Source organism: Stenella coeruleoalba (assembly GCF_951394435.1).
Source record: "Stenella coeruleoalba genome assembly, chromosome: 9".
Classification (NCBI taxonomy): Eukaryota; Metazoa; Chordata; class Mammalia; order Artiodactyla; family Delphinidae; genus Stenella; species Stenella coeruleoalba.
In genome coordinates this window covers 92,961,841-92,980,689 of record NC_137155.1, presented here as the reverse complement: position 1 = coordinate 92,980,689, position 18,849 = coordinate 92,961,841, and the positions used below count along the sequence as shown (strand labels likewise).

The 18,849-nt window shown below is 37.7% G+C and overlaps 2 protein-coding genes across 5 annotated transcripts in view; both read right to left on the bottom strand.

The window, feature by feature from the left end:
- Positions 1 to 7,901, bottom strand: part of MGAM (maltase-glucoamylase) — a 138,330-nt gene extending 130,429 nt beyond the window's left edge. For all 4 annotated transcript variants that reach the window (XR_013829685.1, XM_079931261.1, XM_079931263.1 and 1 more), the window contains exon 1: positions 7,762 to 7,901. The gene's annotated coding sequence lies outside the window, so the exon portion shown is untranslated. The remainder of the gene's footprint in view (positions 1 to 7,761) is intronic.
- The window catches only part of SSBP1 (single stranded DNA binding protein 1), a 68,372-nt gene continuing 56,176 nt past the window's right edge, over positions 6,654 to 18,849 (bottom strand). The window contains exon 9 of the mRNA XM_079931274.1: positions 6,654 to 7,903. The gene's annotated coding sequence lies outside the window, so the exon portion shown is untranslated. The remainder of the gene's footprint in view (positions 7,904 to 18,849) is intronic.

Here is an 18,849-nt window from a genome sequence, read left to right as displayed (position 1 = left end):
TTCTTTGATTTCTTCAGTGACCTCTTGGTTATTTAGTAGTACACGGTTTAGCCTCCATATATTTGTGTTTTTTACAGTTTTTTTTTCCTGTAATTGATTTCCAATTTCATAGTGTTGTGGTCAGAAAAGATGCTTGATATGATTTCAATTTTCTTAAATTTTCCAAGGCTTGATTTGTGACCCAAGATGTGATCTATCCTGGACAATGTTCCATGTGCACTTGAGAAGAAAGTGTATTCTGCCACTTTGGGGTGGAATGTTCTATAAATATCAATTAAATCTATCTGGTCTATTGTGTCATTTAAAGCTTGTGTTTCCTTATTTATGTTCTGTTTGGATGATCTGTCCATTGGTGTAAGGGGGGTGTTAAAGTCCCCTACTATTATTGTGTTACTGTTGATTTCTCCTTTCATGGTTGTTAGCATTTGCCTTATATATTGAGGTGCTCCTATGTTGGATGCATAAACATTTATAATTGTTATGTCTTCTTCTTGTATTGATCCTTTGATCATTATGTAGTGTCCCTCCTTATCTCTTGCAACAGTCTTTATTTTAAAGTCTATTTTATCTGATACGAGTACTACTACTCCAACTTTCTTTTGATTTCCATTTGCATGGAATATCTTTTTCCATTCCCTCACTTTCAGTCTGTATGTGTCCCTAGGTCTGAAGTGGGTCTCTTGTAGACAGCATAGATATGGGTCTTGTTTTTGTATCCATTCAGCCAGTCTGTGTCTTTTGGTTGAGGCAGTTATCCACTTATGTTGAAGGTTATTAGTGATATGTATGTTCCTACTACCATTTTCTTAATTGTTTTGGGTTTGTTTTTGTGGGTCTTTTTCTTCACTTGTGTTTCTGCCTAGAGAAATTTCTTCAGCATTTGTTGTAAAGCTGGTTTGGTGGTGCTGAATTTTCTTAGCTTTTGCTTGTCTGAAAAGCTTTTGTTTTCTCCATCAACTCTGAATGAGATCCTTGCTGGGTAGAGCAATCTTGGTTGTAGGTTTTTCTTTCATCACTTTAAGTATATCCTGCCACTACCTTCTGGCCTGCAGAGTTTGTGCTGAAAAATCAGTTTATAACCTTATGGGGGGGATTCCTTTGTATGCTTTTTTTTGGTTTTCCCTTGCTGCTTTTAATAGTTTTTCTTTGAATTTAATTTTTGTTAGTTTGATTAATATGTGTCTTGGTGTGTTTTTCCTAGGGTTTATCCTGTATGGGACTCTCTGCTTCCTGGACTTTGGTGACTATTTCCTTTCCCATGTTAGGGAAGTTTTCGACTACAATTTCTTCAAATATTTTCTCAGACCCTTTCTTTTTCTCTTCTTCTTCTGGGACCTCTATAATTCGAATGTTGGTGTGTTTAGTGTTGTCCCAGAGGTCTCTGAGATTTCAATTCTTTTCATTCTTTTTTCTTTATTCTGTTCCTTGGCTGTTATTTCCACCATTTTGTGTTCCAGCTCCCTTATTCGTTCTTCTGCCTCAGTTATTCTGTTATTGATTCCTTCTAGTGTATTTTTCATTTCAGTTATTGTATTGTTTATCTCTGTTTGTTTGTTCTTTAGTTCTTCTAGATCTTTGTTAAACATTTCTTGTATTTTCTCAATCTGTGCCTCCATTCTATTTCTGAGATTCTGGATCATCTTTACTATCATTACTCTGCATAGTTTTTCAGGTAGCTTGCCTATCTCCTCTTCATTTATTTGGTCTTGTAGGTTTTCACCTTGCTCCTTCATCTGTGACATATGTTTTTGCCATCTCTCCTTTTTTTTTTTTAATGAGTGGGATTGTGTTCCTGTCTCAATGGTTGTTTCGTCTGAGGCTTCCAACAGTAGAGTCTGTAGGTTGTTGGGTAGAGCTGGGTCTTGGTGCTGAGATGAGGACCTCCATGCAACCTCACTCTGATGAATATTCCCTGGGGTCTGAGGTTTTCTGTTGGTCCAGTGGTTCGGACTTGGAGCTCCCACTGCAGGAGCTTCAGCCCAACCCCCAGCTCATGAACCAAGATCCCACAAGCCGCGTAGGTGGCATAAAAAAAAAAGAGAACAATAACAAAGTAAAAAAAAAAATTAGACTACAAAACTAACAGGTATGTTAGAAAGAGTCTAAAAATAAAAATATAGATGAATCAACAAGCAGAAAGTACATCAGTACCACAATAGTATAAAAGAGGAGGAGGAAAAAGAAAAAAAAAGCCGGGGGGGAGGCCTTAGCTGTGGAGGGTGGGGCCTAAGCAAGGGTGAGGTTTGGATGGTGGGCGGGGCCAATGCTCAGGACCCACAGGGCTGGAAAAGGCCCTGGAGGCTGTGGGGAGTGGGGCTTAGGCTCAAGGAACAGAAGGGTTCCAGGCATGCCCCCCACCCTTGGGCTCAGAGGGCGGGGGACCTCACCTGGGAGCCCAGCAGGCTTCCTGGGTTCAAGTGGGCAGGGCATTCACCCTCCTCTCCTCTCCTGCTCACCTGATCCCGGAGGGTCTCTCCCGCCTGCCTCTCCTGATCTCCCCGGCCTCAGGGGTGCCGATCCTGTCTGGTTTCCACTTATCCTCCCTCCTTGATCTCCCCATGTCCTACCAGTTCACTTGGGGGCTCCTCCCGTTTCCTTGGGTGTCAGGGTCCCCCACCAGCGGCCAGCAGGTGCCCTAGTTGTGGGGAGACACTAACTTGGCATCTTCCCACACCGCCATCTTGACTCCGTTCCTGGCATACTCTTTTGAAGACAAAGACTTTTGAGAGCTGAAGTCAGTATGGCCAAGACTACAAATTAAAGTTCCAGGGAGCAAGGGTCATTTCAAGGTTAAGGGTTCTCAAAGTCCAGGAGAGGATTTATTTCATCAGACAGAGTTTAGGAGTCCACAAGTGGGAACAGGGCTGAGGTCTAGAGCTAGGGATGGTGAAAGAGAGGCAGTATGCCAAGTTCAGAGGCTACCAATGAGCACAAGATCCTACCTGTCTTCTGGGCATGTGCTGAGTCTCCTCCTTGAACCTATCAGTGTCATGCCTGGCTTCCAAGCCCTTCAAGGGTGCTCTGAGAAAGAGTCTGGCATGTGCCCTGGTGGAAAGAAGGCTTGTCCCAGATTCCAATGCTGATATTGTGCTCTCATGCCCACAGCCTCCTCATCTCCTGCATCATGAACTGGCACATGATAATCTCTGGGCTTACTGTAGTTGTGCTTAAAATTGTTGGAATGACCTTATTTCTGCTTTATTGTGAGTATTTGATCAACTTCTTACCCCAACTCATATTGTTTTGTTCTTTGACTCTTCTCTCAGAATGCAGGGTTGAATATAAAGGTTAAATGCCCAGGTCTTTCCAGCTGAGGGCAACTGACTGCCCTTCTCACTCCCCGACACACACAATGGGTCAGGTTCCTTGGTCTACCTTGGAGACGTAGATAGAACGGACCAGTGTCTGACGGTTAGAACCCCACATAAAGCTTTTGCCACTAGAGTATTAGTTGGGTAATCTGAGCTGAAGTACTCAGCAGTGCTTGTTATAGTTGCTAAAATTTGAAAATACAGCTCCAGTCCAACCCAATGATAAGCTCTGGGAAGAACTACATTAAAGGTAATAGGATTTTACTGAGCGAGATATTTTCCTTTATGTACACAGAAACTAATTCATCCAAATGTTCAGAAAAAGAGGCCTCATCTCAAAAGATTTTACTGCAATTGCAGCAAGTAAAATTTTCTCCAGCCTCAGAAGCCAGTGGGGAAAATAAATGAGGAAGGAAATGTGATTTGGAGGCAGCAGTTGGATAAGAGGTATCTACCATATGACCCAATCTAAAGGTGCAATTCCTACCACATAAGAGAGCGGGAAGAAAATATGGATGTGAATGACTAAAAATATTCACAGAAAACACATGCACATCTTGACTGACCTGAGTCAGAGAGTTCAACATGTCACGTTAACACGTGTCACAGTGCCCTAGCAGCCTCACGGTGACGTCTGTCTGTTACGTATATTGTGCAGCCACCTCTGGGGCTGAGCCAACAGCTGATTTTCTTTTCAGTCCCACAGATTTTTTTTTTTTTTTTTTTTTTTGCGGTATGCAGGCTTCTCACTGTTGTGGCGTCTCCCGCCGCAGAGCACAGGCTCTGGACGCGCAGGCTCAGCGGCCATGGCCCACGGGCCCAGCCGCTCCGCGGCATGTGGGATCTTCCCTGACCGGGGCACGAACCCGTGTCCCCTGCATCGGCAGGCAGACTCTCAACCACTGCGCCACCAGGGAAGCCCTCAACAGCAGTGTTTATTACATCCATGTTATGTTTTTTGTGGGGGGGGGGCAGGGCAAGATAAGGCTAATTTTATTTATTTTTTTATATAGCAAGTTTTTATTAGTTATCTATTTTATACATATTAGTGTATATATGTCAGTCCCAATCTCCCAATTCATCCTACCACCACCACCTACACCCCACTTTCCTCTCTTGGTGTCCCACTACTGGGCATATACCCAGAGAAAACCATAATTCAAAAAGACACATGCACCCCAATGTTCATTGCAGCACTATTTGCAATAGCCAGGTCATGGAAGCAACCTAAATGCCCATTGACAGATGAATGGATAAAGAAGATGTGGTACATATATACAATGGAATATTACTCAGCCATAAAAAGGCACGAAATTGGGTCATTTGTAGATATGTGGATGGACCTAGAGACTGTCATACAGAGTGAAGTTAAGTCAGAAAGAGAAAAACAAATATCGTATATTAATGCATATATGTGGAATCTAGAAAAATGGTACAGATGAGCCGGTTTGCAAGGCAGAACTAGAGACACAGATGTAGAGAACAAACATATGGACATCAAGGGGGCAAAGCGGTGGGGGGCTGGGGGTGGTGGTGAGATGAACTGGGAGATTGGGATTGGCATGTATACACTAATATGTATAAAATAGATAACTAGTAAGAACCTGCTGTATAAAAAAATTTTTTTTAATTCTTTAAAAAAAAAGATACTGGCTATAATTCCCTATTCTATACAATAGACAACAATTGTATAGAACAATTGATATACAACAATATATCCTTGTTGCTTATTCATTTCAAACACAGTAGTCTGTATCTGTTAATCCCATACCCTTAATTTTCCCCTCCCCCCTTCTGTCTCCCCTCTGGTAACCACTAGTTTGTTTAGTATATCTGTGAGTCTGTTTCTGTTTTGCATATACATTCATTTGTGTTATTTTTCAGATGCCACATATAAGTGACATCACATAGTATTTGTCTTTCTCTGATTTATTTCCCTAAGCATAGTATTCTCTAGGTCCATCCATGTTGCTGCAAATGGCAGAACTTCATTTTTTTATGGCTGAGTAATATCCCATTGTATATATGTACCGCATCTTCTTTATCCATTCATCTGTTGATGGGCACTTGGGTTGCTCCCATATCTTGGCTATTGTAAATAATGCTGCTATGAACACTGGGGTACATGTATCTTTTTAAATTAGTGTTTTCATTTTTTTCTGGATATATACCCAGGAGTAGAATTGCTGGATCATATGATAGTTTTATTTTTAGCTTTTTGAGGAACTCCATGTTTTCCACACTGGCTGCACCAACAGTGTATAAGAGCTCCCTTTTCTCCACATCCTCTCCAACATTTGTTATTTGTACATTTTTTGATGATAGCCATTCTGACCGGTGTGAGGTGATATCTCATTGTGGTTTTGATTTGCATTTCTCTAATACTAATACTGACTATCTTTTCATGTGCCTGTTAGCCACCTATATGTCTTCTTTGGGAAAACGTCTATTCAGGTCTTCTGCCCATTTTTTGATTGGGTTGTTTTTTCGGTATTGAGTTCTATGAGCTGTTTATAATCATGTGGAAATTTCCAAAATTATTTAGAATTTAAACAATAGTGAAAATGGTGCATATCAAAGATGATGGATAGAAAACCCACAAGAACATATACATAAATTACTAGAAATAGTAAGAGAATATAGCAAAGCAACAAACTATTAAATCAACTTATGAATACCAATTGCATTTCCATCATCATCAATAAACAGAAAATATAATTTTATGCAAGTACGTCAATTAAAATGATAGAAAAATATAAAGCACTTTAGGAATAAACTTAATAAGATATGTACAAGACATGAATGCAGATAATATAAAACTCTTGAAATGCATCGAAGGGAAACATAAATAGAGAGCTATCTCAGATCCATGGCTAGGAACAATCAATATCAGAAAATATCAATACTTTGCAACTGATATAAAAAGTCAAAGCAATTCCAAATAAATCCCACTAGAGTTTTTCATAGAACTTGACAAGTTGATTTTTAAATTTATGTAAAAGAATTTCTAAGCATTCCTGATGAAGAATAAGATGGCTGGCCAACCATATCACACATCACAAATTATGATAAAGTCATAACTATTAAGGCATTGTGGTCTATAATAAATAAACCAATGGAACAGCAACAAGAGCCCAGAAACAGACCCATATACAGATGGAACTTTGATAGATGACAGAACAGGTGTTGCAGATCAGTGGGGAAAGAAGGGACCATTGACAAATGATATTTGGATATTTAGCTTACTATCTTTAAAAAATGAAATTGGATTGCTACTTCACATCATTCACAAAAATCAAATCTAAATTATATGAAAATTTAAATATGAAAATCAAAGCTTTAAAATCTTTAGAAGTAAATATAAAGGAATATCTTTCTGATCTTGTGGTCATAAAAGATATTTTCAACTTGGCACAATGCTCAATAACCACAAAGACGGATAATTCAAGTTTTAAAGTGAATTATCTTGAAGTTAAGAGTTCTTATTCATCAAAATACACCATAAAGAGAAGATCAAGCCACAGAGTGGAAGATATTTTCAACATATATAACTGACAAACAAGTAATATCTAGAGCATTTATAGAAGTCCTATGAAGCAATATTTTTAAAATTTAATACACAAAATTTTCAAAAGACATAAAAGAGTTGTTCCCAAAAGAAACATTATTGTCAGAAGGAGAAGGAAGAGGAGGATGAGGGCGGAGGATGTTAATCATCACTACTAGTAAAGGTAATAAAATTAAAATGATAATAAGATATTTGACACTTAATCAGCAAAAAAATTAAAAAGCTTGACAATACCCAGTGTTGGAAGAACTCATAAATTGCTGGAGGGTGTGTAAAAGTGAACATTTGCATGCTCTTATGACCCAGCAATTCCACTCCTAACTATATGCTCTAGTTATATACCAAGAGGTGTACTTACAGATATAAACCGATATGTGAATATACCAATACACACACACACACACACACACACACACATATACAGAATATGTATCACAGATATATACACAAGAATACTTTCTAAGGTACGTGGTACAAGTACATGTACAGTAACACTGTTCAAAATAGCAGAAAACTAGAAATAACTCAAATGTCTGTCAAGAAAAGAACCAGTGTGAATTCACACTGAAATATAATACAGCAATGAAAAATAAAATACCGTCACATCTAACAGTTTTAGATGAATCTTAAAAACATTAAGAACAATTTGCAGGTCTACTTTTATACGTATGTAAGATATTATTTTATAACATAAAACTTTTTCCTTTCCGGACACGTTAAACATAAGAACGTGTAGTTAAGTTTTATCCAAGTAGCTGAGCTCCCCCTCACCATCAGATCATTATGATTTCCTGATCAGCACAAGTTTTTTAGAATTTCCACAAGGAGCGTTGAGCCCCAGCCTTGAAGCCTTAACAGAGTAGATTGCTCCCCATCACTTACGGTAAGAAGCAGTGTGCTGCCGTTATCACCCACTGAGAAGCAATCAGAGTCCCCATATAGGACTGGTAACTGGATTTCAGGTATAATAAATAGAAAAGATGACTTAGGTCTTCAGTGTCTTCAATAACAAATGAGATAACACCTGAAACACAGAGAGGGGAGAATCAGGGATACAACCCAGCTGATTAATGGAAACTTGGTGTGGTTATGGAGATTTCAAGACACCAGTGTCCAATAATATCAATATTTACCACATTAATCACTTAGTCTACCATGTGGTACTAGAGTTCCATACTGCACAAACACTGTACTAAGCACTTTAGGTACTTTTAAAATGTTTTTTAATTTTCACAGGAAAAATAAAAAAAAACCCTGGGGTGGATACATTTTATATTATTTTACAGAGTAAAAGCTTAACATTAGGAGACTTACTTAAAGCCATACAACTAGTGAATGATGGTTGGTTCAAGGATTCTGATTTCAGTCTATTTGATCCTAAATCCCATGTATGTACTTCTCCTCGACATGGCCTCCCTGCTTCCCCTCACCCTGTCTGCAGCTTTCCAGAATAGCTTAGCTCATTTCCAATCTCCCAAAGGCTCAAGGCTTCTTGGTTCTATCCATAGTCACAGCAATGCAGCCTTTCCTACAGCTCCCTGACTTTTCCTACTAGTGAATTGCAGGGATGCTCTGAGACTAGTCATCATGACTCCAACAGCAATAAATTCATTAATTAAATAAAAAATAAAAACTTTAATTCTGGCATGAAAACATAGGGAGAGATACTTTGTACTGATGGGCACTTAAAAATAAAATAGTACTTATTCTCTGGAAATAGGTACCTGGATTCAAATTCTAGCTCTATCTTTACTAGTAGCGTGAACTTGAACAAATTATGTAAATCTCTATATCTTGATTTCCTTATTTGTACACTGAAATCATAAATGAACTTCTCACTTAAGGCGATTGTGAAGATTAAATGTGTTAATATATGTAAGTAGCTTGGAGGAATGTTTGGCATATAATGTATTCAATAAATGTTATTTCTTACTAAGGCAGTTTCAAGAACATTTTTATGTTGATAAAGTGCAAAATAATGCTCAGAAAAAAGACAGAGACGAAGCCTCTCCATGACCCACCAAATAACTAAACGTCAGATATTGCCTGACACCTCCCTTCTTGGCCTTACTGCTGTTTCTTTACCAGTGATAGCTCTAGCCCTAATATAATCCTCCTAGCTCCTAAATAAAACTTTTGAGGTACCCAGTTAGGGTTGGGGGACCCCAATTAGGATTAGGATGTTCCCTCTTCTCAACTGCATCTAATTCTGAACTGACCCCATTTCTGTAACTCCATCTTCAGAATTATCCAGCACAAGCTCAAACCCTGTAAGACACCCCTTCCAACTTCCCCTTAACTGGGACACTTCTGAGGTTCTCTGGAGTGTGTTCCCCCGGATGCATAAAGCAAAATAAATCTCACTTTAAAAAAATTACTGGTTAGTGGGTTCAACAAGTTAGATCAAATCTTGCTTTCTCCAGTTTAGGAAAGGACAGAGGAAAATATAAAACTATTAATTTTTTAAAAATCTATGTTCTAATCGGGGCTTCTCTTGCTAAGTCAATTTATATTTCTGGGTCTATTGGTTTTCCATCTATACACATGACATAGTAGAGGAACAATGACTTGTACAATATCCCCAGCACTTAGCACAATGTCTAGAGCATAGTAGAAACTCAATACATATATATTATACAAATGAATTAATGAGATTAGAACTCACTTTGTGTGCAGGGGTCCCCTGGAAGGCTATGAATTAATGCAATGGTTTTATGGATTCACATGTGAAGCAAGCGTCATCAGAAGACTAAAAGTTAATATTATGCACATATATGCATGTACTTTTTTCCAAATCTATATATGCATGCATTTGCTTTTTTAATTTACTGAATACTTATATGTACCAGGAAATATTGATATATTGGATGTTAAATATAAAGGGGTATCCAAGACAAAAGTAGACTTTGTCTTCATGAAGTGAGGGAGGTAGACAATAAGCAAATTGTGATGAGACAATAAAAAAACAAATTGTGATGAGACAGTAACAGTGTTTTATGAGAAAGAATAATAAGGGCAGTAAATGAAAAATCTAATTTACTTTGGTTGGCAAAGAAGTACTTGCTGGGAAAGTGACAGTTAATCTGAGACATAAAAGATGAGAAAAAACAGCCATGGGAAGGTTAGGGTAAAGAGTTTCCCAAGAGAGGAAATGCATGTGCAAAGGCTCAAAAATGGGGAAGAACTAGGAGTGCTCAGGAATCTGAAAAGAACCAGTGAGACTGAAGCCTAGAGAGCAAGAAAAATATTGGCCTAAGGTGAGCCTGGAGAGGAGGCAGGGACCTCATCAAGCAGGGCTTCAAAGCTATAGTCAGGAATTTGTATTTTATTCTAAGTGTAATAGAAAATTTTGAAGAATTTGATGTATGGGAGTGATATGATCCTATTATATTTTTAAAACATCACTTGCTTCCGATTAGACACAGGGTTAAAAAAGGCAAGAGTAGAAACAGGTTTATTGAAGTAGACCTAGCAAAAAGTGATGTGGCTTGTGTTACTGTGGCAGCAATGAAGATGGAGAAGGTCAGATAAGTAGATGGATATGAGACCTATTTCAAAAGTAGAGTGGACGGGAAATCCAGTTAAATACTATTTTGATAATAAAATACAAATTGCTTTAGCATGTATAATTAATTCACCTTTTTGTTATTATATAAGTTTTTAATAACATCATAAAAAGACTCAAGGGCTTCCCTGGTGGCACAGTGGTTGAGAATGCAGGGGACACGGGTTCGAGCCCTGGTCTAGGAAGATCCCACATGCCGCGGAGCAACTGGGCCCTTGAGCCACAACTACTGAGCCTGCGCGTCTGGAGCCTGTGCTCCGCAACAAGAGAGGCCGCGACGGTGAGAGGCCCGCACACCTCGATGAAGAGTGGCCCCGGCTTGCCACAACTAGAGAAAGTCCTTGCACAGAAACGAAGACCCAACACAGCCAAAATAAATAAATAAAAAATTAATAAAATTCCTACCCCCAACATCTAAAAAAAAAGGCTCACAATATTTTAAGACTAAAAGGGGTTCTCATGCTCAAAAAGGCTGAGAACCACTGGCATAGGTAGTATTCTCATTCCTTCTTACTCTAAGCTCTTCCAGTACATAAATCTAACTCTTATTTAACTCCCATCATCTATCCCTGATTCCAGACCATCTCTCACTAGCTTCTAAGTCTGCACTACCACTAGATCCAACTTATCTCTAGCAATAAGATATCCAGGGTCCCTTGAAGCCACTGGGACTTCCAAGGAAAGGTGAAGAACAGATCTTCTACTAATTAAGACTGAGTTATGTACCTGGCTGAGCCCCCCAACTAAATATTGGTCATATACTCTAAATGTGTCCACGTTTTTTTCCACCAAAGCCCTGATGCCCTGTGACCCAAGGTATTGTGTCACTCTTAACAGAGCTTTATAAAGTCACTGATTCTAAGAACTCATTATAAACTTATATACATTGACTCTTTTCCCCCCTCCATTTCTTATCAGACACTGCCTGTTTTTACTTCCTTCTCTACCCAAGTTAGATTCCTTTATTTATCATTTCAACCATGCTCTTATTCTTTGGAACTCCCTTGTCCTAACACCCTTGAGCCATACTTCAAATGGCCAAATCTTAACTCCATTTTAATGCACCTATATGCCTTCACTGTATCTGTAGCTTTAACTCTCTTAATTTCTCATAGAACACATTAACTACACCCTCCTCTTAGAAACAGACTCCCCTGACTTGTATAAAATCACATTTTTATTCCCTCCTGACTCTTAAGGTACTTCACTGGTCTCTCATCTTCTACCCTCCAAAACATGAAAGCTCAACTTACAGTTGATCCAAGATGGAGTAGCCCCATTCCTCCCAGCTCCTCCCTTTTACAACTAAAAGAACCCTGCACAACAAACACAACAAACAAACATAGACTCAAAGTTGACAAGAAGGAAGTGTACTGCCTAGAAAACTGGGGACTTAAGGAACAACATGGCAGTAACTTCCCTGTGTTTACCTTTTATTTATATCTCCAAAGATCCAGGACAGGGCACAGGAGCAGCCCACAACCCAGAACCTCCAACAGACAAAGACAAAAAAACAAACAGCAAAAAAAAAAAACCCAAAAACGACCTCTAAGTAAAAACCTGCTGCTCCTAGTTACAGGAAAGGGAAAAGGGTGGTCTAACAGGACGTCTTATGGACAATACCCACCCTACTCTCACCAAACAACAAAGGAAAAAATGCCCACACACCATGGCTTCACCAGGGCTGAGCAGGCAGCTCATCTTCTATCCCCAATCCCAGTGGAAGCAGGCTTCCTGTTAGACCACCTTTTCCCTTTCCTGTAACTAGGAGGAGGTGTTTACTAAAGGCTCTAATGGATAAAGGAGGCAGCATGCAATCACAGAAGGGGAATATAAGTAGAAAATTGGAAATCTCAAGAAAGAACCAAAAAGAAACGTTAAAAGTAAAAAACACTAACAGAAATATGCCTTTGATAGGTTTATTAGTAGACTGGACATGGCTGAGGAAAGAATCTTTGAGCTTCCACATGTATCAATAGAAACTTCCAAAGCTGAAAAAAGAGAACAAAGACTGAAAAAGACAGAACAGAATATCCCCAAACTGTGAGACAACTATAAGATGTGTGACATATGCATAACGAGAATACCAGAAGGAAAAGAGAGAAGGGAACAGAGGAATATCTGTAATAATAATAACTGAGAATTTCCTCCAAATTAATGACATATCAAATCACAGATCCAGGAAGCTCAGAGAACACCAAGCAGGATAAGTACCAAGAAACTACACTTAGACATATCACTTTCAAACTACAGAAAATCAAAGATAAAGAAAGAATCCTAAAAGAAGCCAGAGAGAAAAAACACCTTACCTATGGAGGAACAAAAAAAAGAAGAATTATATCCAACTTCTCCTCAGAAGTCATGCAAACAAGAAGAAAGTGGAGAAAAATATTTGAAGTACTGAGAGAAAATAAACACCAACCTAGAATTCTGTACCCTGTGAAATTATCCTTCAAAAGTGAAGGAGACATACTTTGTCGACAAACAAAAATTAAGGGAATTTGTTGCCAGTAGACCTACCTTGAAAGAAATGTTAAAATAAAATCTATAAGAGAAGGAAAATAATATACAACACAAACTCAGATCTACATAAAGAAAGGAAGAGCATTAAAGATGAAATAAGCAAAGGTAAAAAACTTTTTTTCTATTTTTAATAGTAATTAATATCTATTACATCATAATAGATAACAGCTTGCTTAAAATAATAGTAGCAACTATGTATTCAATTATGTATGCTTACATATACACATATATATGTGAAATGACAGCAATGATATAAGGGACAGGAGGGAGGAACTAGGATTACTTTGTTATTATAAGGTACTCCACACGACCTGTGAACCGGCATAATGTTATCTGAAAGTGGACTAGGATTAGTTGCAAATGTATATTGCAAGCTCTGGGGCAACCATATAAAAACAGGAAAGTATAAAGAAGAGAAGTATAACTGATATGCTAAGAAAGGAGAGAAACTGGAATCATATAAAATGCTCAGTTAAAACCACGAAAGGCAGAAAAAGAGTGGAAGACAAAAACAAACATTCTTATTATTGTTAATAAGAAACAGTAACAAATATGGTAGATATTAATCCAACTACATCAATAATCACTTTTGAATGTCAATGGTCTAAATGCACCAATTAAAAGATGGAGATTGTCAGAGTGGATTAAAATATAAGACTCAACTATATGTTGTCTACAAGAAACCCACTTTAAATGTAAAGATGCATATAGATTAAAATTAAATGGATGGATAAAGATATATCATACTAAGACTAATCAAAAGAAAGCAGGAATAGCTATACTGATTTGAGACAGAGCAGACTTCAAAGCAAGGAAAGTTACCAGATAAAGAGGGGCATTATATTATGATAAAGGTGTCAATTATCCAAGAAGACATAACCACTCTCAATGTGCATGTGCCCAATGAGAGAGCCTCAAATTATATGAGGTAAAAACTGATAGAACTGAAAGGAGAAATAGTTGAATCCACTATCATAGCTGGAGACTTCAACACCCCTCTATCAGAAATGGACGGTTCCTCATCAACAGACAAATGGATAAAGAAGATGTGGTACATATATACAATGGAACATTACTCAGCCATAAAACGGAACGAAATTGGGTCATTTGAGGAGACATGGATAGACCTCGAGACTGTCATACAGAGTGAAGTAAGTCAGAAAGAAAAAACAAATATCGTATATTAACGCATATATGTGGAATCTAGAAAAATGGTATAGATGAACCAGTTTGCAAGGCAGAAATAGAGACACAGACGTAGAGAACAAACATATGGACACCAAGGTGGGGGGTGGGATGAATTGGGAGGTTGGGATTGACATATATACACTGATATGTATAAAATAGATAACTAGTGAGAACATGCTGTATAGCACAGGGAACTCCACTGCGCTGTACCGTAGAAACTAACACAACATTGTAAAACAACTATACCCCAAATTTTAAAAAAAGAAAGAAATGGATGGTTGCTGAAGGCAGAAAATTAATCAGGACATAGTTGAACTCAACAGCACCTTCAATCAACTGGATATAGTAAAAAAAATTACAGAATACTTTATGCAAAAACAGCAGAATATATATTTTTTTCAAGCTCACATGAAAAATTCATCAAGATAGACCACATTCTGTGTCATACAAGACACATAATAAATTTAAAGAATAGGAAACATACAGTGTCTGCTCTCAGGCCACACTACAATTAAATTAGAAATCAGTAACAGAAAGATAGCTAGAAAATCCCAAAATACATGGGGATTAAACAACTTACTTACAAATAACACATGGGTCAAAGAAATCTCAAAAGGAATTTAAAAATATTTTAACTAAATTAAAATTAAAACACAATTTACCAAATTTGAGGATGCAGGAAAAACAGTGCTGAGAAGGAAATTTTTAGCATTGGAGGTATATATTAGAAAAGAAAAAAAAGATCTAAAGTCAATAATATGTTTCCACCTTAGGAAGCTAGAAAAAGTAGAGCAAATTAAATCCAAAATAAGCAGAAGAAAAGATATTACAATATTATAATAATTAGAGCAGAAATCAAAGAAAATGAAAATAAGAAATAGAGAAAATCAACAAAACCAAAAACTGGTTCTTTGAAAAGATCAGAAAAATCAATAAGCCTTAGCCAATATAACCAAGAATAAAAGAGAGAGGACACAAATTACTAATATTAGAAGTGAAAGAGGAGATATCACTACCAACCCCATGGACAGTAAAAGGACCATAAAGGAATACTATAAACAACTCTATGCCTGCAAACATGAAAACCTAGATGAATTCTGTGAAAAACATAATCTGCCAAAACTCAAACAAGAAGAAACAGACAAAAATACACTTATATCTATTAGAGACATCGATTAAACAATAACCTTCCAAAACAGAAAACACTGGGCCCAGATGAGCTCAGTCATGAATTCTACCAAACATTTAAGTAAGGAATTATACCAATTCTCTGCAACCTCTTTCAGAAGATAGAAGCAGAGGGAATATTTCCTAAATCATTCTATTAGGCCAGCATTATCCTAATAACAAAAACAAAGTCATTACAAGAAAACTACAAAAAAATCCCTCATGATCATAGATGCAAAAATCCTCAACAAAACATTAGCAAATCAAATCCAACAATGTATAAAAAACATTATACATACACTACGACCAAGTGGGATTTCTGCTAGGTATGCAAGACTGGTTCAACATTTGAAAATCAATTAGGAGCTTCTTCCCTATGTTTTCTTCTAGGAATCCCATGGTTTAAGTATTTAATTCATTCTGAGTTAATTTTTGTGAGTGGTGTAAGATAGCGTTCCCATTTCATTTTTTTGCATGTGGTTATACAGTTTTCCCAATACCATTTGTTGAAGAAACTATCCTTTCTTCATTGAGTGTCCTTGGCTCTCTTGTCAAGTGTCAACTGACTGTACATACAGGGGATTATTTCCAGGCTCACTATTCTGTTTCATTGTTCTATGTTTCTATTTTTACACCAATACCACAATGTTTTAATTACTATAGCTTTGTAGTATAGTTTGAAATCAGGAAGTGTGATGCTTCTGGCTTTGTTCTCAGGATTGCTTTAGCTATTTGAGGTCTTTTGTGATTCCATACAAATTTTAGGATTTCTTTTCTATTTCTGTAAAAAAAAGCCATTGGAATTTTGATAGGGATTGCATTAAATCTATAGATGGTTTTGGGTAGTATGGAAATTTTAACAATATTCATTGTTCCAACCCACGAACATGGGATATCTCAATTTGTTTATGTCTCCTTTAATTTCTTTCTTCAAAGTCTTATAGTTTTCATTGTACAGATCTTTCACTTCCTTGGTTAAATTTATTCCTAAGTATTTTATTGTTTTTGATGCTATTGTAAATGGGATACCATAAAACTCCTTGAAGGAAACATAGAGAGGAAACTCCTTGACATGGGTCTTGGCAACGACTTTTTTGACATGACACTAACAGCACAAGCAACAAAAGCAAATATCAACAAGTGAGGCTACATCAAACTAAAAAGCTTCTGTACAGCAAAAGAAACAATCAACAAAATGAAATTGTAACCTACAGAATGGGAGAAAATATTTGCAGACTATATAAAGAGATAAAGGGTTAATATTCAAAACATATAGAGGACTCATACAACTCAAAAACAACAACAACAAAAACAATTTAAAAATGAGCAGAGGAATTAAATAGACTTTTTTTCCCAAAGAAGACATCTAAATGGCCAACAGGTACATGAAAAGATACTCAACATCACTAATCATTGGGAAATGCAAATCAAAACCACAATGAGATATCATCTCACACCTGTTAGAATGTCTGTCATCAAGAAGATACAAAAATCCTTAACAAATATCAGAAAATTAAATCCAATTGCAAAGGAAGAAATATAATTGTCCCTTCCTGTAGGCGACATGATTGTCTACATAGAAAATCCCAAGGAATCTACAAAAAACTCCTAGAATACATGAGTTCAGCAAGGTCAGGGAATACAAAATCAACACATAAAAATCAGTCACACTTTTATATACTAACAATGAACATATGAAACCTAAAATTAAAAATGCAATATGATTTACAATCACTCCAAAGAAAATGAAATAATTAGGCATATAGTTAACAAAATATGTACAGAATCTTTATGCTGAAAAATTTTAAATGTTGAAGAAAGAAATCAAAGAACTAAAGAAAACGAATAACATGCTGTGTTCATGGACTGGGAAACTAAACATAGTAAAGGCAGCAATTGTCCCCAGACTGATCGATAGGTTTAATGAAATTCCTATCAAAATTCCAGCAAGGTCTATTAATTATGGAGAGAAGCTTACTGAAAATTTATCAGACATTCAGATGAGGTTTTAAGCCCATAATAAAAGTTTTAGGACTTCCCTGGTGGCTCAGCAGTGCAGGAATCCACCTGCCAATGCAGGGGACACAGGTTCGAGCCCTGGTCCAGGAAGATCCCACATGCAGTGGAGCAACTAAGCCCGTGCGCCACATTACTGAGCCTGAGCTCTAGAGCCCATGAGCCACAGCTACTGAGCCTGCATGCCACAACTACTGAAGCCCGCATGCCTAGAGCATGTGCTCCCCAACAAGAGAAGCCACCGCAATGAGAAGCCCACACACCACAACGAAGAGTAGCCCCCACTCACCACTAGAGAAAGCCCGCACACAGCAACAAAGTCCCAATGCAGCCAAAAATAAAAATTAAATTAAAAAAAAAGTTTTAGTTAGGTTCTACAAATGACTGAGCCTGTACAGAAAATGACTAGTATATTACCTATTTCCCAAACTTTCCTGTTCCTAATCCATCAGCTCTCCCTCTCCAACAAAGCTCCACAGCCTCATCTCCTAGTACAGCCCCAATCAAGCATGAGATACCTTCAGTCACTCACCAGTTATCATCAGCAAGGTTAATAGGATACACTTCATGTTGATGCCTGAATCTTGTCCTGAGGATAAGGTTGTAGTGGAAACTAACAGGCACAAAGCAGGGATAGAAGGTATATCCTGCTTGGGGATTCTGAACAGCAGGAGAAAGTGCAGGTGAGAGAACTGGGGATGAGGATTCTACAAGTCTGTAATTTAGAGGCTTCTCCTTCCAGTATTGATCCTTAGAAACAAAATCTGAGTAAAAGAATGGCAAGTTGAGCAACAGTAGAGAGGCACATGCATTAGTTCAAGTGAGACAAGATTATGGCCTGGACTGGGGTGAGAGCAGTGAGAATGGAAAGATATGGATGGCTTTAAGAGACTTTGGGAAGTAGGATGGACTTTGGGATTGAGTGGTCAGAAAAAATTTTTTAAAGTGGAAGGTAGAATTGTCTTCTAAAATAAGGAAAACAAGTAGCAGAATGAATTTGAAAGGCTGGAGGAGTAAGGAGTTTACTTTTGACATGCTCAATTTCAGGAGCTGAGAGGAGACACAAACAATGGCTTCCAGGAGGCAGTTGTATATGTGGGACCAGAGCTCTGGGCTAGAGATACCAATGTGAAGCTCATCAACAGGTAGCAGCGTCCCCAGTGCCAAGGCCTCCAGAAAATCTGCTTTTCTGTTCTTAGTCCTCACATCCTCGAACAAGCCTCAAACTCCCTTCCTGGTCCAGAATCTTTCCAAAAGATCTAGGAAAACAACCTGAAAGTAAAGTATATCTCTTTCCCAAATTTTTACCTGTTTTAACTAATCCCACCCCCACCATAACTCGATCCTGTCTAGGAACCTCAAATATATTTCATAAACCAGCCCTACTCCCAATGTAGCTCTGTGTTCATTGTGAGGTTCAAGAAAGTACGTGTCATGTTAATTTCTCATTCCACACTTCAGGGAATTTGTGTGAGGGACTGTATAGCTTTCCCAGATCCACGAATGCTGGT